At 41.9% G+C, this 21,996-nt stretch overlaps 1 protein-coding gene across 1 annotated transcript in view; it reads right to left on the reverse strand.

The window, feature by feature from the left end:
• The window catches only part of LOC310947570 (seizure protein 6 homolog), a gene marked incomplete at its 3' end in the record, with an annotated part of 339,340 nt that overhangs the window by 87,194 nt on the left and 230,150 nt on the right, over positions 1–21,996 (reverse strand). The window lies entirely within an intron of this gene.

Here is a 21,996-nt window from a genome sequence, read left to right on the forward strand (position 1 = left end):
GTTCCTTGGCAAATGTGTCGATCAAAAGTTGTGGTAAGCTTTCCATAGCTTAGGCTATAGTGCTGCACTTTGTTTGCTCAGACTGAAGTGAATCATGCGAAAATCATGAGCTTGCGATGAGTCAAGTTTGATTACCTGCAGGCTGAGCAGTATAGTTTCAGTGTTGTGTTGTGTTGTGTTGTGTTCTGAAGTTTATTCCCCTGTCGAACAGTGTTTCCCTCCTGTTAAAATGCGTAGCGCCCCGTAGGGTTATGATACAGTTTAGTTCAGTATTAGGTAGAGAGAAACACATATTGACGAGGGAACAGTCTTCAACACAACACCGGTAACAGCAAAAAACAACACAACACAAATAACATCTTTAACATGTAACTTTACACCAGTTGTTGCTCAGGAGATTGAGCATGTCATACACTAATTGGAAAATCGGCGGGTTCGATCACCAAGCATTAAAATCCCTTATTGACTGAATCCTGAGGTCCGTTTCAAGAAGCAGGTTCAACAAACTCTGAGTCTAACCCTAAACTCTGAGTTGATCTACTCTGAGATAGGAAACTCTGATTTTTCAGTTCCAGAGTAGCAGATTTGCGTTAGTTTTATCAACTCGGAGTAGTTTAACCTGGAGTTAAGCGCGTGCACCACAAGTATAAAAAGACAGCATCAATGGAGCCCTGATTCGACTAGTCACTATGGCAACGGGGAAGAGGAGGGCTACGCTACCACTGGAATTGGAAATATTAATGCGCTCATACGGTGAGTTTGAGCATGTTTTTCACCGAAAGTGTAACACCGCTTCAGCAGCAAAAGAGAGGGAGACGGCGCGGGAGAACATTGCTGCTCGAGTCAATGCGTACGTTTAAATGTAGTCCTTTTGCAATCACAATAATATCACAGGGGGGAACTGCTCGAGTGGTAGCCTATTCATTTATTTCATTTAGTCGATTCCCACGGGGGAGAAGCCGCTTGGCAGCAGCTTAAGATGAAACATAAAAAAAATGTTTAAACAGGTAAAATCTCAGCACAATCTCATGGTGATACCTAATTTTGAGCATGTTTTACATTGTAAAGTAAATATTACCGTAAGTGGCTGTTTTAAACGTTGTATAAAAAAACTCCCTTCTGCAAAAGAACGCAGCGCAACACACAATATCTGCTGGGATATGAGAGCATGACTTTGGTTGTTAACGTTGGAAATGTAAGGACGGATGAGGTTGTGTATGTAAATGATGGACTGTGACGTGAAACTGTACCGCTCGAAAAGATAATTGCCTGGAAATGCAAGAACATCTATAATCAATAGTTTGATAATCATCTCCCGACGAATATTTAATTCTCTGTGCAGTATTGCTGCACCTTTATCCACGGGATCATTATCAAAAGGACATGCCATGGCTGTGGAAATAGTCGCCACCTAATATAACTTCTAATGACTGATTTTTGCAATGATTTTCTGAAAAAACAGACGGAACTATACTACGCCAAAACTCGCCTGCTGACTGAATGATTGAGGAATTTAAATGCCGTGTGTGGCTGAAAGAGGGCAGAGACAGAGAGAAACTCAAGGTTTTCTGAGAAAAACCTGGTCCCGACCAGGTTAGGTTAACAGAGCATGTTACCATGGTAACTGACCAAGAGTTTAAGTTACCTCGGAGTTTCCCTCATTTCAGTGTTAACAGACTAAGAGATCTCACTAAACCTGCTTTGTGAAACGGACCCCTGATCATGGCAGTCTATGGATTTGACATGTATTGTAAAAGCGCTGTGAGTGGTGGTGTTATATTAGTACAAGTTATATGTAATGTGAGCTAACTTCATGGCCTTTCTTACTCAGTTATGAGTGGTTGAAAGAAACTAATTTCATCTATTTTGTGCAACTTTATAATTACAAATATTGTACTTCACTACATTTATCTGACATCTTCATCAGCTTCTTTGCAGATTCAGATTAACAATACAGAATACAATCAATAAATTAATTATGATATTATTATATCATCGCTGTCACACCTGTAGTTCAGTGGACTGTGATTCAAGGGTGAAGTTGCAATATTGTTGCATTTTTCATTTAGTTTGCTTTCTTTTCACACTGCATTTGTCAAGCAAACCAAACATTGTAACGTCACACAGCCAATACAGCCAATACAGCCACGTACGTACGGTCACCTAGCAATGTGCTTGTTAGCTAAAAAGGGGAAATAATGGCCACATTTATTATTATTATTATTATTATTATTCATATTAGCATTATTAGCATTATTATCATTATTATTATTATTATTATCATTTATTAAAGTAAACTCAGCCTCTGTTCTTTTTTATATGTATACTTCTGAGAAATAGTGTCCGGAGGACCCGGGTTAGTATGGTCTCTGTTTATTAGAATAACTAACCGGAGCTACGGCTATCATCGCCGGCCATAACCTTCACCTTCACCAGCCCGCGTTACAAATGTATTTTGATTCACTTCCTATATTTGGTCCGATTTGCTTTCACACCTCAAATGAACCGCACCAGGATTCACTTGCAAGAGACCCACGTTTCCAGGTGGACCAGAGTTCACTTGTTTCTTGGTTCACACCAGAGTTCGGTTGAGCTTTCACACCACCCAAAACCAACTGGACTATGCGCAGAAACGGATTTGATTTGTTTAAAGCCGAGCAAACAGGTCAGGTGCAAAAGCGAACTCTTTGCAAAGTCTTTGCCCCAGGGGGAAATTCACAAGATACCCAGCAGTATGTAAAGTAATAATAATAATAATATATAATATATGTAAATAAAACAAAATTTGCACCTCGTTTACCAGCTGTAAAATTAAAGCGATGGACCCATTAATGCATGATGACACTGCAGCTGACCCGTGGGCACTGGAGGAGGTGCGACCAGCAGCAATGCCAAGCAGGTGATTCCATCTCTCTGTTATTTTGACTGAAGTTCTGGTAACCCAGTGACTAATGTAAACAGAGCAGTTGGAGTCCAGGGAAGACTGGAGGACAGCCAGGAAAGACTGAAGTCGAACCGGGAGTGGGCGGCTAGTTACGCAACTCACTAGTACCTCAGGGGAGGGACACCCAACTACTACTAACTACGAAGAATCCTAAGAGAATACAACCCGCAGGCCCTCTGAGAGGCAGGGTGAAAGATGAGCCTAATAGGACGGACAGCACGGCAACGACAGCAATGGAAACAGACAACGAGAAGAACACCAGAACTCCAGGAAATGAGGAGAAGGCCATCAGAAACCTTGCACTGCCTTGGCAGGCGAAAAAAGAGGGAGCCGATGGACCCAAATGTTGCAGAAGGCAAAGAGGCACAGAGGAAGAAGGCCCACTGGTGGAGGACAACCCCCCATGCGAGCTCCAAGAACCAGTTGCCACCAACTCAGAACAGAGCCAAAAGCAGAGACCAAGAGTCCAACGAGACATAGCAAACTCAAATGGCCAAAGTAAAGTGAGGCAGTGGTATGGCGTATGCGAGCGGTAGAGAGCAGTACAGTGATCCAGCTAAGAACACTGGGTTAGGTGCCCCGGCTTGCAACTCCAGTTACTGAGTTCAACATCATGCCCCCGATGCTCAGTGAGTCCCCTACAAGCTATACAAGAACCGCCCTAAGGTGTTAGAGTTGTTATGGTACCTCATGAGAACTGCCTGGAAAAAGCAACGCATTCCATCCGAATGGTAAAGAGCTGTAGCGGATTTCATTCCCAAGAGGAGAACTCCCAAGACATCAGCCAATTCAGGGACATCGCCCTGCTGAATGTGGAAGGAAAAATCTTTTTCTCTGTGCACAGCAAATGTGCCAGTGTTATTTTTTTAGTGTTGGTGTAAATTAAAAGGGGTTACTATTAATTTTACTCAGAATTGATCAAAATTAACTCCCCCTAGAGTCAGTTTACTGATAGTGTCAGAGTTGATTTCCGTCGTAATGAGAATCACTTTGAATTTACATTCTGGCTCGTTAAATTGGCCACACCCACCATTTGAATCGCTTGCCGTGGCAGTGACTGACTGGCACACTGGTCGCACACAGAGTCAGCAGCAGACTGCAGTCATAGCCTACTTGTTGTCCAAATCTCTTCTTTGGAAGAAGGAAGAACTTCTTTCTAAGGTAAAGTAAGTTTCAGTCGATAAAATTCTCTCTTTGGGATTGATATTAGTGTTTTTTTTTGTGTGGTTGATTTTGGCTGCTAGCTAGCTAGCGAAGTTGGCTAGTTGGCTAGCTAGCTCGGTAGCCCTGGCCAACGTTGCGCTGGATCAGGGTTTAGCAGTGGCAGGAAAGACCATTTAATCTGTATTCTCGCTGTTCTCAGGTCAAATATTCATACGCGATTAATTTAGATTAAGTAATTACAAAGCTTCTAATTCATTTGATTAATTTTTTTAATCCAGTCCCGGCCCTAAATATAGTGTTTTGTTTTTTAACAGCATTTCACCTTCCTTCATCACGGTCAGTGTGATGTTGGCTGTCATGTGCGTGGTAGTCGCGGTAATTGTACAGTGTTCAAATTACCCCCACCCCGGGGAAAACACTGGGTGTAAATGTAAGAAATTAGGAATAGTAAATTATGCCATTCTTGTCTTTGAAGCGACATGCTGGTTCCTGTAGAGTATAAAGGAGTCAGCAAATGGGTCAGGGTACCAGAGGCGGAGGACGAGTACAATTACTCCCAGTTTTTGCAAGCAGGTAACTGTTAGGCTAATTTGACTGTCAAGTTTATTTGTGCATTTAGGTTTTTCCAATGTTTTTCCTAGAGACTACAGATGAAAATCAGTTTTCCTGCTAACTCCGGCGTATTTATAGTTCATCAGCTCTGTTCAATGCATGTTTGTCCCTCCCAAACTTGCTTACAGTATCTTATGTTTCAGTGCTGGCAAAATTCAATTTGCCAGGTTCTGCTTCCTTGAGCCTGAAGGATTCCTCTAACGTGGAAGTGGATTCGGACATATTTGATGAACTCTTGAAGTCATCTGGGGTGTCGTTCAAGTTCTCAGAGGGCTCATCTTTATCAGACTGGTCACCATCACCATCACGTGCATCCCAAGGGTCATCATCAGGTTCTGACTCAACACTGATACTGGAATCTACCAAAGCTCGGAAAAGACAGCTGGTTGAAGGACCCCTGGATAGCAACGTTGCAAGAGATGTAAGTTGACCACCTGATATTGACCCTGATGTCAATGAGACCAATGTCAAACCTTACATTAAAATTTCATAATAAGTATATTAGTACTGCAGCTTTAGTAGGTGTCAGACTGAGGACCCAGACCTCCGTTATGTTAGCTAATTCTCATTTATCATGCACCCCCTAACCAACTGTTACATCAGACCGGGGCATAGGCTGAAATACCTACTGTACCTGTCTGCAGTGTGAATGCTATGCAATTGTCATTTCAGAATGTTAGAGTTGCTCTGTATTCAAAGCCTGCTGGAAGAGAAATATTCAAAGAGTATGAGAAAACAAGCGCCATCAGTGATGTTACAAGAAGAAAGATGGTAAACATTCTTGTGGCAGATATGATGGAGAGCCATGGGTAAGTGAATGCACTTGCAATAACAGGTTGTGGTTGTTTTTGTTTTGTTTTTTACCTCTAAAGTCGCTGCCGATTAAGTCTTCACCCACACTCATGTGCACATCAAGGTTATTATAGTTTACTATTTTTCATTATTTTTATTTTTATTTAGCTATTCAATTGGCTTTTTTGTTTCAGTTCAGTTTTAGTTAATTCATCAAGTGATGAATCAGTTTTAGTTTAGTTTTTTTTTGAGGAATTGACTAGTTTTTATTTGGTCTTAGTTTTCGTTTTTCAGGTTTTAGGAGAAAGCCTCAGTTAGACCAAGGAAGATTAACTTCTGTTTTAGTTGCAACCCATAATGTTCCCATCAGTCATTTTCCATTCGCTCTTATCTTATCTCTTTTCAGGAGGGTGCCTCCGGTGAATGTGCGGATATCTACGCACTAGGGATTACAACACTGTTCCCTAAATTGAGGGACCCGGATTCCTAGAACAGCTATGTGAGTATAAACAGTAATGCATCCCCATACATTCTGTGTTGTAAACTGTTTTTGTCTATTGCAAGTCTGCCAGTACTGGGTGAGGGATCCCTGCTCTGTTGCTAACCCTGAGGTTTCTCCAGTTTTTTTCCAGTTGATGTGAGTCGATATGTTTTTCTTTATCAACAGGAACATTTCGGATACTGCCTCTACTGTCCTGGATCTCTTTCCCAGATTATTGGATACACCTGGCTTGGTAAGCATAAAATGAATTGCTGACGACTTTGTGGTTGCCTTATTTTGCTTGACTGTTTATTAATTGTCACCCATAGCACCATTACAATGGTGTTCTCATTCACACACACAAAAATTTTCTGTTTAAGATCGACCAAGACTTCACAATGATCTTTGGTGAGGAGGTGTATGGTAAATTCCTGTCCAAGTGGCCAACATTTTTCAAACCAAGACTCATGGCAGATTGCTGCAAGAATCTAACCCCGAGTCCACATGATGATGAGCTACTCCTGTCTGCACAACAGGAGAATGATGATGGTGGTAAGTGTTCATTGAATAGTGGACACAGTAGATTGCACATGCCTTCAGTGTAAACAACAGAAGTGGACATTGTCGTGTTCTTTCATGTTTTTGGCCCCATTACTACAAATCACATACTGCACCTTGCTGCTAACCATATTCAATCCATGGTTAATTTAAGAAAACTTTACTATAACTCATACTGTAATGCTTATAAGGAAATAAAATACATTTTATAGTGTCACTTCTAATTCTGCAGTGTGGCATTCGGAAGAGTGGGACTCGGAGATGGCCGCCATCCTTCTGCTGCTTCACCTCTTGCCTCCAACAGTTAAAGGCAAGAAGGCCGGCAAGATGAGCACATTGGATGCTGCTAGACACCTGATCAAGTTCATGAAGGTATTTTCTTAGGACTGTACATCACTGATGCAAGGTTTTCATGTCAGCTGATGTAAGGTTTTCAGGAGCCAATATGGCAGGGTAATTGGGGGAGGGTGCAGTTAAATAGTTTTTAAAAAGTCATCCATCCATTCATCACCCAAAAATAAATTAATGTTGTGTACATTCATAGATCCATCCCTGAAATAACTTGTTTACATCTTTCAAATATTAATTCATCAAGTTGTGTATTGCGCCGAATCCATTCATACAGTCAGTCGCACATTAATTAAAATGACTTGAGTAAAATCTCTTTCTCTCTCTCTCTCTCTCTCTCTCTCACACTCTCACTCTCACTCAGGTGGGGTCAAGCATGGAGACCTTCCCTAAAGAAACTGGCCCCAAACAGCCCTTTCTTCTCGGGGTCGGAGAAAGAAGCAACAGCATCCAGGACTTCTATATCACCCTGGACCAGAAGGCCATTCCCTACAGGATGCAGGCCCCAGTTGCTGCCTTTGATGAGCTCTTCAAGGCACATTATGCTTTTGCCGTGTCGTGTGATGATGCGCTGTCCAGCTTCTTCATCTTCATCCAAACCACCGTGTATGGCATCGACGTCGGCAAAGTGAAAGAGAGTCCTCGGGTAAAAGAAATCAGAGCAAGGCTTCTTCACTGTGAGGTTTGGAGACCGATACATTTTGACCAGAAATGTACACATGTTACATTTGCAAGGTACACCACACCAGTTGTTCAATGTTATTTAGACATTTGAAGTTTGAGCATGGATTGTATCCCGGAAGGTCTCTGCGCTTGAACTGTGCAGAGCCTGGTTGTTCATTTGTTTTTAGGACATATTCTGGATACCAACGTCACCTATCTCGAGCACATAAAGACTATCTTGATCCAGATCCCGTCAACAGTTTTGAATTTGAGCCTGTAGCTGGACCTTCCACACCAGTGAATGTGGATCCTCCTGTGAGGGTCACTACACATGTTCCAGTTGAAAAGAAGAATATACTGGACATGTGCAGCTCTGTTATTGCTCAGGTTCAAGCCTCAGGTGTTCCAGATAGAACTGTGCAGTGTCTAGTTGGCTCAATGGAGGAACTGGTTAGTGGCATCCATGCTCACACAAAGGAAGCTGTTGTTAATTTTGTCTTCTGATGCATCTAGAGAAACTTTGGAGAGAGTTGAGAGTTGTTTTGATCAACTAGAAAACCCATTTTCGTGTCTTAACACAGAATCTAAAAGGATGAGGCATTTTGAAAAGAAATGGAAATGGAATATAGTATAGTATATAGTATCCCATCCGGGGGTCTCTCACATCTATGTTTAGTAACAGTGAACTCTGTAACAGTTTCCAAGAAGTAAAACCACACCAGGAGGGATTTTACAGAGATATAAGCGATGGGTCCTACTTTAAGAATCATAGTTTATTTTCTCAGCAAGAACCCGCTCTTCAGATCCAGCTCTACTATGACGATTTTGAAACTGCCAATCCATTGGGCTCAAAAAAGGGGGTGCACAAACTGGGATGTGTTTATTTTGTTTTGAGAAATTTATCACCAAAGCTCAATTCTGTGTTAATGAATATTCATCTTGTCGCTCTCTTTAACTCAGAGGATCTTAAGAAATATGGGTTTGAGCCGATTCTGAAGCCACTTATTGATGATCTTAAGATTTTGGAGACTGAAGGTATACAGTTGCCTTTTTCAGCTACACCTGTACTGCTGTGTGTTATGTTTAACTGATAGAAGTGAATATCAGTCAGTTTTCAGTGTAGATCAGGTTTAACTCTACGTTCAAAAGACCTTCATGTTGAGCATGTTTGTGTCATCCAGGAAATCCTGCTTTGAAATCAATATTTGGTGTCAAACGCGACTGTCCACTCAATTCCCTCCAGTTTTTCCATTCATCAAACAATTACGCTGTAGACATAATGCATGACCTGCTAGAAGGAGTGGTACAATTTGAGTTAAAGCTTGTGTTTCAGTATTTGATCAAGAATTCAATATCCCTGTGTTCATTGTCTGAAAGAATTGTTAGCTTTAATTATGGATACACGCAGAGAAAGAACAGGCGAGGTGGGCTTAAGCTGGATGACAACAGCAAAGATCTTGGACTTAAATGTTATCCAGTCTTGGTGCGTCCTACGCAATGCCCCACTGATATTTGGAGATTTAGTTGAAAGAGCAGATACCTGTTGGCAATTGTTACTCCTTTTAATTCAATAATTCAAATCGTAAACATAGTGTTTTCACCAACTGTAACTCATGGTATGACTTGTTATTTGAAACATTTAATTTTTGAACATCACAAACTTTTTAAATCCATCTTCCCAGAGCACAATCTTATTCCAAAACCTCACCATATGATCCAGTACCCGAGCTGTATTAGAAGAATTGGATCACTCATACACATTTGGTGCATGCGATTTGAAGGAAAACATAATTTCTTCAAGAAATCTGTTAAAAACTTAAAAAATATTGCAAAGACTCTGGTTAAGAAACATCAGGCTCAGTTCATTTTGAGAACTTTTATTTCCAAAGATTACAGTTTGGTCCGATCTCCGAAGTCCTGGTCAGCAGTATAGAGGGTGGAGAGGTGCTGAATGAAGCTTTTGATGTGTTGTCAGTTTCCACCACTTCCTGGGTCAAAAACTATGGCACCGAGCATCAAGTTGGGATGTATGTGGTTACTGGAGTTGAAAAAGAGATGCCTTTGTTCAACAGGATTGTCAGTATAATTGTTAAAGACAACAATGCCTATCTTTTGATTTGTAAAGTCTCAAATAATTTTTTGGATAATCATTTAAATGCATTTGGTATTGAGGAGAAAAATGAGGTTTTCACAGTGATCTGTGTAAATGACCTGGTATATTACAGACCTTGTGATAGGCAATTTTCATATGACACCGATGACCAAGTGTACCTTGTTCCATACTGTAATTATATGTGAATCCATGCAGACTGTTAATTGTTAGTGTGGTGTGGTGGCTATTCAATAAGAATATTTTTCTAAAGAAGTGTTTGCCTTGTGTATTTTTTGTGATGGGTTTTTGGGTGGCTGTGGTGGTTAAAGGTGGGTGGGTTTATTGGTAGTCAAATTTTACACCCATTGCTGTGAATGCATTGGTAGTCAGTGTAGCATTTTCAACCGCAGTAGTGTAACACTTTATTAAAATGACACTAGTGTAGAGTACTATTGACACTACACATATTAGCTAGTCTTAATTTTTTAACTCTTTACAGTGTTGAAATAACTAGAACTGAGTGTAAAAACACTAACACTGACACTATACATGTGTTAGTCAGTGTTAATTTTGAACTCCCTACAGTGTTGAAATAACTATAGCTGAATGTAAAAACAATAACACTAGTGTTAGTGTTAAATTAACACTGAAAAGAGTGGACGCATATGCACTTTCTCAGTGTTAAATTTAACACTCTCAGAGTTGATTTAACACTTGCATTTTTGCTGTGTGATTGCCAAAAGGATGACCACCTACTTGCTCTATCTAGCAAACGGATATGGATCAGTCCCACACCAGGGGCCTCATGTACTAAGACTTGCGTGGCTTTCTTACTAAAACATGGCGTACGCTAGAATCCAGAAACTGGCGTAAGCACAAAGATGTATCAAAGTGTGCGTACGCATGGATCCAAGCACTTTTCCTTTGTACATCCCAATCAACGTGGAATTGAGCGCACATGTAGAAGTGCTAAACTCCTCCCTGTCCACGCCCCCATTTAAATATGCAAATCAATGTAAATAGGGCCTGCAACGGGGATTCCCTCTCTGCACCATCAGATTTAAACGATGAGTAATGGTAAGAAGCGCAACTTCAACGAGTCTAAGCTCGAAATTTTATTAAATGAAGTGGAGACCCGAAGAGCTGTGTTATTTGGTAGCCTCTTTTCAGGGATAAACATAAAGAAAAAGACATTTGAGTGGGAGTGTGTGTGTGAGGCAGTAAACGCTGTGGGGTCGGAGCAGCGCACAACCACCGAAATATCACCGCAACGGGCGGGTTGACAGGAGGGGAGGAACTGATCCCCTTTTGATCAGAGAGTGGCGGCTATTGTGGAGGACACAGCTCTAAGCGGAGTTGTGGGGGCCCATGAAGGCGACACAGATCATCTTCAAGGTAAATGTGTTAAACTCAGAAATGTCATTATACTGGTCGTACAATAGGCTGCTCACATTACACATGCTCGTGCGTTAAGTTGCCAGGATATAAACACATTGACTCATGTTTAATTACTTCATTTTTTTATTATTATTACTCAATAGACGATGAGACAGGAGAGGGCTCCTCCCTCTGCACCATGCACCCTGGTGTCTCCACTGGCTCCTCCAGCACCCCGCGCCCCGGCGACTCCACGCCAGCTGACGTCCCCCCGACTGGCCGTGTCCTTTCACAAGCTGTGCTGGAATCACAGGAGGAAATAGTGAGAGCAATCCGTGATCGTCTAGATCAAATTGTCAATGCACTGGGAGATATTTGTCACGCAATAAATGCACTTACAAAGTAAAGTGTGTCCTTGCCTCTTTACATCGTTGAAATCAGACGCTGCCGGGCCCGTATCGCTTCACGGGGTGGGTCGAGGTTGACGGGTCCGGCATCCGGTTCCTCTGGTGGGGGGATGTGCTCTGGCAGTGGTATGCCATGGCGGTGTGCCAAGTTGTGGAGGACACCATAGGCTAGCACGATGGGGCACACCTTCTCAGGTGTGTACAGCAGCACCCCGCCCGACAGGTCTAGACAGCGCCAGCGCCCCTTCAATGGGTCAATTGCCCTCTCCACCACTGCCCGAGTTCGGGAATGGCGGTCGTTGTACCTCCCCTCTTGGTCGGTGCCGGGGTTAGTGAGAGGGGTCAAAAGCCTCGTTCTCAGGGGGTAACCATACATATATATATATATATATATATATATATATATATATATATATATATATAAATAAAAATCACACTACTGTTCGCGGGAAAACAAACAGGACAAAACAACTTCATTACAAGGATTGACAAGACTAATCACACTTATATTAAGGACTGCAGAGGTGCGCCGTGGCTACTGAAGTTTACTTTACGTACGCGTTTATTGAGACAAATACTGAACACAAGGAGACAAGATAGCTCTGCCATTCTTTTTTCACCAGGGAAAAAAAACAAATACACATATTTGAATGCGCGTGTCCAAACGGGCATTGTGCTGGTTTAAATTCGGGGCGCATTACACGGATAAATTATTTACTCACCGAGAAGCCACCCATCGCGCACCGTGCCAGCCTCCAATCTGTTACCAACCATGCTATTGTTTAGATTGAACGAGTCATGCTTTGCCAGATACCCCTGAGTGGTCAGCACCTGTGTGGGAACGGACAACCCCTGGCTCCTGGCTGTGTGTCGTTCTAGGGCTGGCCGCATCTCCGCGCACAGCTCCAGTAACACTGGCCTCGGCAACCTGAAACGACTCATGAGCCAGTTGTCGTCATTTGCCAACAGATCTTCCCGCTCTCTAAACACCCTCTCACGTCTGATATAACCATTTGCGATGTCTTCTAACAAGGCCAAGGCTGCCATTGTTAATGCCATTTTTCATTAAATTGCGCATGCTTTTATATCCATCCTTATGACTGCAAACACGTGTGTGTTAATTTTCCATTAATGTGTCTCTGATGCGCACATTACACTGAGGATGAATTGTTTTCACATAACTAACAGTTTCCCAGCATCATCTCTAAGTGTCGCCAACGAAACAATAGCTGTAGAAACGTGCGTACGACAGCCATGAAGTTTGCGTGGCGCACCGCACATTTCCACGGTCATTTCACTTTTGATACATCTGAACGTTGGCATGGAAAATGGCGTACGCCACGTTTTTGTGCGTACGCAACATTGATACATGAGGCCCCAGCTTATCAACTATGCCATAGAGTTCTTTTACATGCTCTCCTGCATCAAGACCATGGTTGCATCCTTCTTCAATGACCTGCAGATGTGTTTTGCTCTCCAAGATTTCACCGTCGGATGGCAACAGTTGGAGGTAGGTATCGTTATGGGCTGTGCCATCTCTCCCATCTTGTTTGTGGCAGCATTTGAGGTGATCCTCATTGGTGCAAGACAAATGATCGGAGGGATCAGGGTCCTAGCTAGGAAGAGACTACCCCCACTGAGGACGTACATGGAAGACGTCACAAGGCCGCAGCATGTACATCAAGACCACTGAAACGGATGGATGAGGTGATGTCATGGGAGGATCAAGCCCTCAAAATCACAGAGCCTGTCTCTCAGAAGAGGATTCAGAACCGCCAGCACCACCTTCATCGTAGGGGGAAAGAAAATTTCACTTCTTTCTGAGAAACCCATAAAAAGTTTTGTGAGGCAGTGCACGGCAGAACTTTCGAGAGACGGGTGGGGAGAACCGTGTTGAAATAGCTCTCAGAAGGCCTGGCAAAGATCGTCCAAAGCCAATTCCGTACAAAGGCTGGTGCTACCAGTTCATACTCTAGAGAAGAGTGATGTGGCTGCTGATAATTAGTGAAATCCCCTCATCCACCACAAGTAAGATGGATGGAAAGGCCAACTCATTCATCAGAAAGTGGTTGGGGCTGCCAAGATACCTCTCTGAAATGGGCCTGTTCAGAAGGAACATCCTCCAACTTCCTCTCCAATCCATCAGTTTGGGCATTAAGCAGGAAAAGACCAGGCTCGTCCTCGAGTTAAGAGAGTTCACCGACCAGGCTGTAAGGAATGAGAAGGAAGATACACAAGGCAAAAGAAACACCTAGGCAGGCATCTTTGCTTTACGGGCGAGAACACTGCTACATCGCTCCGCCCGGACATAGTGGCGTGGTCCTCTAAGGCAAAAACCCTGCTCCTTATTGAGCTCACGGTACCAGTGGAGGAGGGGATCAAGGCTGCCTAAGAATGAAAAAAGGCCAAGTACTCAGAGTTGGCTGCTGAGTGCCGGATGGCTGGTTGGAAGACCACCATCTATTCAGTGGAAGTTGGATGCCGAGGCATGTGGGACAGTCAACCACACACCTTCTGAGGGACAGGGGAGTGACAGGAGGGAGCCTGAAGAAGGCAACCAAGGAGCTGGCAGAGGAGGCTGAGATAGGAAGCTTTTGGCTCTGGTTAAGGAGGAAGGACAAGCGCTGGGGAACGAACAACTAACCCAAATAACAGCCGCAGGGGGGAACACCTATCAGCTGCAGGGGGTGGCAGGGTCACTGCTCCGTCACTAGGAGACGTTCCAGGAATAAAGGAGTGAAACATGGATTGGTGGTTCCTGGCTGATGACCCTGCAGCTGACCCGTGGGCACCGGAGGAGGTGCGGCAATGCCTAGCAGGTGATTCAGAAAACCTTTAATCAGAAAAAATGTCCCGCAGACGGGGAAATTCTTTATCATTCCATCTCCCTGTTATCTCTACATGAATAATAATAATAATATATATATATAATAACCCAGTAATATAATACATATCATTAATTGATAATCAAAACATTTTCTTGTTTTATTCTAATCTCAGTTTGCAGCCGCGTACTCAAATCACATGGACAGTTTGCCCAATTGCCATGGAGATTGATCGAAGTTTTGCAAGTGTGTGTTGTGATTGCACATATGCAAAGCAGAAAGTGGACCTCAATGACAAGGAAGATATACCTAAAGATGTTGTTTAGTTGCATTATGGGGTATGTAGGATTCAGTGATTTAGGGGTTTGAGGAAAAATCTCGGAATTTTTTTCTTAAAACATTTTTTTCTTAAAATTGTCATTTGACAGTCCGCTTTAGTAAGGTGCTATGCTAAATTACTGAAGTAGCACTTTTATCAATCCCTGTCCCTGTTGTTTGCAATATACAGCGGATATAAAAATTCTTGGTTAATTATGAAATACTGTTATCTTTTATTGTTCAGAGTTTGATAGAATATCCACTATGGCTATACCACTGCTGTGCTAGTGTAACCTCTCTGTGTTGTGGCCAAATGAACCTCAGTGCTGATTAGGTTTGGGTAACAGCCGTTTATTTGATCTGCCTTAGTATATAACAAAGGATAATAGTGGAGTTCAATTACCTGTCGTGGACAGTGCATGCTCTGTTTGGAAAGATGGCACACGTTATTTTAAGCTAGCGACACTGGAAGAAAAATCTTTACTAACAAAAGAACAGATGAAAACAGTCAGTTGACTTCATAAAAATAATGACGAACTTAATGCAAAACAACTTATATCCTACCAAATACAGTCAGCTTAGCTTATAAGTGCTTTAGAAGTAAGTTAACATTGTTTTTGTCCACAGACATTCTTAGACATGTTACTTCACTGTAATTCTCCGTTACTTTGAGAATTACCCATAATCCCTTGCTACTACATACAGGTTTAGAACTGTAGATGGCAGTGTTGTTCTATTTAGCGGGATTTATTTAATGTGAACCTTTTTAACTATGTTACACTAGCATGTTTTTTTAATGCTTCTCTAATTTGGATCTCCACTGATCATACAGCAATATAAGGATATTCTTAATTTCTCATTAAATTCCTCTTTGAAGAAATAGCTCTACTGTTATATACTGGTACACATTTATCTTATAAGCTTTAACCAATTGAATGTTGCCATAATACACAGTGAAAGTAGATTAAAGTTGCTATTGCAGACATTGCCCCAGTTAAATAAGGTCCAAAAAACTCTTAACTAGGGCGCTACTCATTCTGTTTACTGTCCTGTGTCCTGACAGCCCTGCTGATATTCTATATTTATAGCACAATAACATTTCCTTTTGCTAACAAAGACAATCAAAGACACATATTTCCCTGTGTGTGGACATCTATAAAGAAACTGACAGAGGGATTAATTTATGCCTCGCTCCTCAGACCTCATTGAGAATAATTGGGCGTGACAGGCTTGTACAGGACAGGACACTGTGGGAGGGAAATATCCTTCAGTGATGGAATTCAATTTCACACTATGTTACAACTTTTGTGGGACTGGGCATTATCTGTATTGATGGATGGTTAACTGGACAGTCAGCTCTGGACTGTAAAAAGCTGCATAGAGTTGAAGAAAACTGCATTTAATGGCTTAAACTGAAATGTATCATCATGCAAATTGGAGAAGGAAATGTGCCATTTAGAGATTTTTGCCTGACAGAATGGAGGACACAAATGAGACACAATAATGGAAAGACAGGTGTTGAATGTCATTCAAGTAAAAAAAAGAAAAACTACCAAAAAATAAGACAAAACAGTTCATCTCTAACTGCCTGTTTAGGCATAACGGACACTAAAGGCGTTTTACCACTGCATGGTATGGCTCCACCTTAGCTTAGGCTGGGAACCAGTTACCAGCCACAACTTGTGCTAATGGAAAACCAAAAACTAGTTGAGTTGATTTGAGTTGAATCGAGCTGTACCATGTGGTGAAAAAAAACAACATTTTTGTTTTTTAGAAAAAAAGCCAACGTAATGGCTTTGACTGCTACACTGAAACATTAACTATGGGAGTGTTGAATCAAAGGTTTAACTGTAAGCCAGTGAAACAATGCCAGTTTCTATCGAATTCACACACTTTTCATACGTCCCTTAACACCGCAGGTGCTAAAACAGAGTCTATGAATAACAGGAGCTTCATGAATGCTGTCATCTCTTGTCTTACTGTTCTCTACTAATCAACAGTTCCATTTCAAAGCCACACCAGATGACTTACTCACTTTGTACAATAGCTGCTGGCATGAAAAGTTGGGATTATTCATTTTGTGTCTGCTTTGTTTGTTCAAGTTTGCTTTTCATTGGTCAATTTGTTAAGTATAATTTGGCTGTTGATCCGTCTTTCAGGGTTATAAAAGAAAGAGCAGCGCACATTCACACACACACAAACACACCCACACACACACCCACACACACACACACACACACACACACACACACACACACGCACACACACACACACACACACACACACACACACACACACACACACACACACACACACACACACACACACACACACACACACAAACACACACAGAGCATTAATATTGTCATTGTTCGGTTGTCTCTTACACATTGACTAAGTGTTCAGTTTGAACAGCTTCAGTCCAGCATTTTTTTGGCTGGGCAAAAATATTTTTTACTGATTCTGACTCTTCTCCAGCATAAAAATAAAGTGGAAAACATACATACATTTTTGGTGACTCATGTTTTTTCAAAAGTATTTTTTCATGTCCACTTTAATGGACGGCAAGACAAAATGGGCGTAAAATGTCATAAAAACCTAAGAAAAATCAGGCTGAATTTTTCTAAATAGCCTAATTTCTGGTTTGACCTAAACATCTGGAACTGGATGTTTGCATGGTTTTGAGGCTGTGTACAGTTCGGCACATGCACATGAACTTAATGGGTGTATCATAGCCTGGGTAGGGAACAGCAGTACAAGCTTCCCAGTACATGGGACTCTTGAGATTTTCATCACTCCCCTAGCAAGGTAGAGACCCATTAGGGTTCTGATCGCTCCTGAACTTGTCAGTTTGAAGCTTTGTATACCACTTTGCGTGGCATAAACATTAGTGTTGTCAGGCATCTAACTGAAGATCTGATCTGGTAAACAGTTTGGAGTATTCATAGAGTCTCGTGATGATTCTCATGAATTGGAGGATTCTCAAAGAAAGTGTCCATGATTGTAGTGAATGGCCTGTGACACCACTTGACCTTCCTGGTTACTGTCAAGGCTATGGAAGGAGGTTAGGACACCAATCAAACATGGCAGCTCTTTGGGGGTATGATGCAGTGGAACTGGAACTGCGCTGTTGGGGGGCCTGTGTGTCGCTGGGCTTAGACAACAAGAATCACTTTCTACGGAGATATGATAAGTGCACCAGTCCACCAGGTGTTTGACAGTGTTGAGGATTCCCTGGGAAGGTAGAATGGTCTGCATCTGATTATCATAAACTCAATGTCCATGGAGCAGTGATTCACGATCATGGTAGAGTTTTTACACCAGCTGTTGAACACACCTTTACCTCGGGATTTACCGGTGATAGCTCAGCTCCTGTCTGCTCTAAGTGAAGTAAGCCGCTCCAGGCCAATGGCGACATCCAAGGCCGATGAGTTTAGGCATGTCTCGGTAAAAATGAGAACACAGCAGTCTCTGATTTCCCATTTAGTGGATAAATCCAGCTTCAGGTAGTCCAGTTTGGGACTAGGAACGTAGGGAGCGTTGGCGAGCAGGATTGATGAAAGCGGCGCTTTGAATGATTTAGTCTTTAGCTTCGCTGCTAGCCCACTGTGACAACCACGCTTCTGTTTCCTTTCACACTGCCTCCTGCGTTCCCTGGCACAGTCTGTGCTGGGTTGGAAACTCCACTGGGTCCGACTGATGTAGCAGTCCAAGGTTGTGTAGAGTGGTCAGAGTTTCGGTGTTTACTGACCTAAAACTGCTGGATCCACAAATTGACAACATGAACTGAAGGTTGTAGATGTGTATAGCAATGTTCTGCTTTGCTGATGATTCGTTCATTCCCCAGCGCTTGAAGTTTGGCAAAACTATCGTGAGCCAAAGTAGCCACAGCCGGCATGGGCGCGGCTATCTTGTTGTTGATGCAAGTCTTGCAAAATGCATGAACTGGCAGTCCATCAACCCTACATTTGTTGCAGATATACACAAGTATGGTCAACATGAAGTTATGTGTAAACTGTACCTGTGCTAATTGAAAGTAAAGACTGGAACACCACGTCAGAATGCTGGAGTGATATTTTCTTCCCTCTGCGGCTGAACACTGTAATTTGTCACTGAAGAAATCACATCCTGTCTTTTTTTATGCTTGACAGACTGAATGCCAAACCTATTTATGTGTGCTGTTATTCATGCTTCTGATACGGCAGTAATTAAATACAGGAAAAAAAGTCAATTTGACTCCCCCTATAATTAATTAATGGAAAAACCCTGTTGCAATTACATCTTCATAATAACCAAACGAATATTAGATACATGCCCATTTTAAATTAATTTGTCAGCATGTCGATGGTTTATAATTATCCAAGGAACAGAATGAGCTGGCCTTTCTGCCGAACATTTAGCCTGATAACTCGGCAGCACTTCTGTGATGCAAGAGTCAAATGGAAGACTACTGCATGTTTTCCTTCAAGTGATTAGATGAAGCATGCAGCTCTTACATTCACTTTACATCATCTACATCAAACGTATAATATTCTAATTAGGGCGGTTTTGAAAAGGAGACACTGACGCCAGTCCTTTTAAATTGAAGCAGCTGATCCCTGATACTATTCCTACATTTAATCAGTATATTTGCTATTATATTAAAAAGAAAGACAAAGCAGAGTTTTATTGTGATCAGGGTGGACCATCCTCCGAAGCAGCTTTTACACATTCAGAGAAAATCGTAGTCTGTTAGATCTACGGCCTCAGATAGTCTTAGTCATTTGATCCATGGTAAATATACTGTATAAACACTAACGATGCTGATACACCCTGAGGAAGGCGCAGGCCAACACGCGTTGGTGTTTTTCGAATTACCTACTAAATAAAATGTTTTTAACTTTTTTAAAACCCACCTGAGTGCCTGCACTTTTTTCTTTCTGATTTGTTACCATTTATAAGAACACCGGTGGTTTGGGGGACACCAGCAGCGCTCCTGTGATCCTGTTGTTTATAAAAACACTAACGTTCAGCTCTATGGATCAGCTTATTGTCATGGATTTCAATACCACAACTTTACTGTTTGGGTTTAGTCTCACCAATCTTCTCTCATAAACCTCATTTTCAGTAGCAAGCAGTTTTCAGTGAACCGACACATTCTCACTTGTCACATTCGGCTGCTGATGAGTGAATAGGCAACTGTCTGCTAGCAACTCCATAACAACTTAACAAGGTGATAATATGTCACTCTGCTGCCCCCTTATAATAATAATAATAATAACAACAATTATTTTTATTAGATTATTTTAACTTTAATTATTAATTAAAGTGTATATGCGTAGCTCTGTGTGCATCAGACTCTGGTTGTGATTTGTCCATCTTGTGTCACATTAAGTAGGCCGAAATTGAGAACATGATGTCACTTAGCTAACTCCAGCTCACATTCTCATATTAGCCACTATAAGCAAGTTAGACTCAGCAAACTCCTTGTGTGTATTAAATTGAGCAGGGGTGTGTTTTATTGCTCAACGATGATCTTTTAATTTGTTAAGAGGACGATTATTAGTCAGATGGTGCATAGTCTCACTCATTACTGTTACCTGCTCTTCACTTGATCCCCATTATTCATTACAGCATCATAAATGATCAACCAGATCTGATCAAATCTGGTCCAACCAATGATCTTTCTGGTCGACTAACGTTTGGTTGACTATAAGGGGGCAACACTAGAATTAATAAAACATGTTGCAAAAGATAGTATTTAATGTATATAAATAAGCTATAATTGTCACTCCACTGGCATACCAAGATGATGTGCTAAATAGAAGAACTGTTGTACTTGTACTGTTGAACTGCACGCAACTGCAGCCAGACCGCAATTTGAATGAAGTGTGGCACAACTTCAGCCAGGCCTTAATTTTTTATCCGTCTTTTATCTGTTTCCTGTTTTGCCAAAACTAACTCTCATGTCGTTTCAGACTCTGTCACTCCCCTCTGCTCTGTACTACCTGCTGATTGCATTCACTCTATCTGTCCCATCCCCCACACTCACCTGCTCCTCATCAGCTAATCAGCCCCTTCAGAGTATATATACCTGTCTATTTCCCTCAGTTCTCCGCCAGATTGTTCTTTGCCATGCAAGACTCTCCAACGGGTTCCTGCCTGATTTCCTGGTACCAACCTGGCCTGCCTTGTACCGGCCTGGCCTGTCACAGATTCCTCTGCTTTGTCTGCCTCCTGGTAATTGCCTCAGCCTTCAGTCCCCGATCGAGATTTCCATCTCTGCTCTCCTGGTTCCTGTTTGCCTGTTTCTGACTACTCGCCTGGTTATATGGTTCCTACTGCCTGCTCCTCATTGGATTGTATGCCTGTGCTGTCGTCTCCCTGGTACAAATCTTCTGTCTGCCTTGACCGAGCCCCCTGCCACTGTGTTGTTGTACTGTCTGCCTGAGCTTCAGTATACAGTTAAACCATCTCCATTTGTTCTGTGTGTTTTGTGCTGCAATTGGGTCCATACATCACCCGTTACAAAGTGTGTTTTAAGACTTTAATTCAGTAAAATAGTATTTTTCTGTTTCAGTGTAAAAATATTTCCTTTCTTGACATTGTGCAAGTTTAATTTGTTTAACAAAACTTAAGACTAAAAAAGTTAAGAGGGCTTGTGTAACTTGGCAAACTAAACACTCCCTCCAATGCATTCTGGTACATTTTGGCACAGCCAGAAATGTATTGTAATTGATTAAACTAAACTTAAAATTTAGCATCAGCACTGATTGGACATCTATCAACATAATCCACATAAAAGGTGGCAAATATTGTCTTTAAACATGTGCATTCAAGCGTTGTGCAGATTTGATGTGTATTGGGTCAGCAAAATTGAGGTAGTTATACATTATAAGTACCACATGACCATTAGAATTGTGGCTAAATCGATAGAGGTCACCTCATTACCTTACATTTTTAAAACATCTTAATCTATCAGGTAAATATTTGGATCATACATGTCAGCCCATACACATGGCTTTTGGCATGGTCATGGGAATGACATGGACAAAGCAAACTGATTTGTTGCATGAGTCGGTTCTGAGCATCTGCAACCATGAATACAATCACATAAACATGGTGCATGTCTGTTATTCTCCTCCACTGCTGCCCAGCCCCAATTTTCCTTTCTCTGCCTGGGAACAATAAGTTGCTACAGCAGCTCAATGTGATGAATCCTATCGCAGCCAACACATGCGCTACTTCTCTGCTCAAGCCATTGCAATCCAGAACATTGAATGTATCGCTCAACACCCTTTTCTTTCAGCATTTCAGACCAGGGATGGGGCTAGCCTCTGGAGGGTTTGAATGGTGAAAAAAAAATATTTTTGTTGTGTATATCTGTGGAAAGTTTCAGCTCAAGGTGTGGTCTCGTATCATTCTGTCTGCAGACT

Source organism: Echiichthys vipera, assembly GCF_963691815.1.
Source record: "Echiichthys vipera genome assembly, chromosome: 5".
In the NCBI taxonomy this organism is placed as follows: Eukaryota; Metazoa; Chordata; class Actinopteri; order Perciformes; family Trachinidae; genus Echiichthys; species Echiichthys vipera.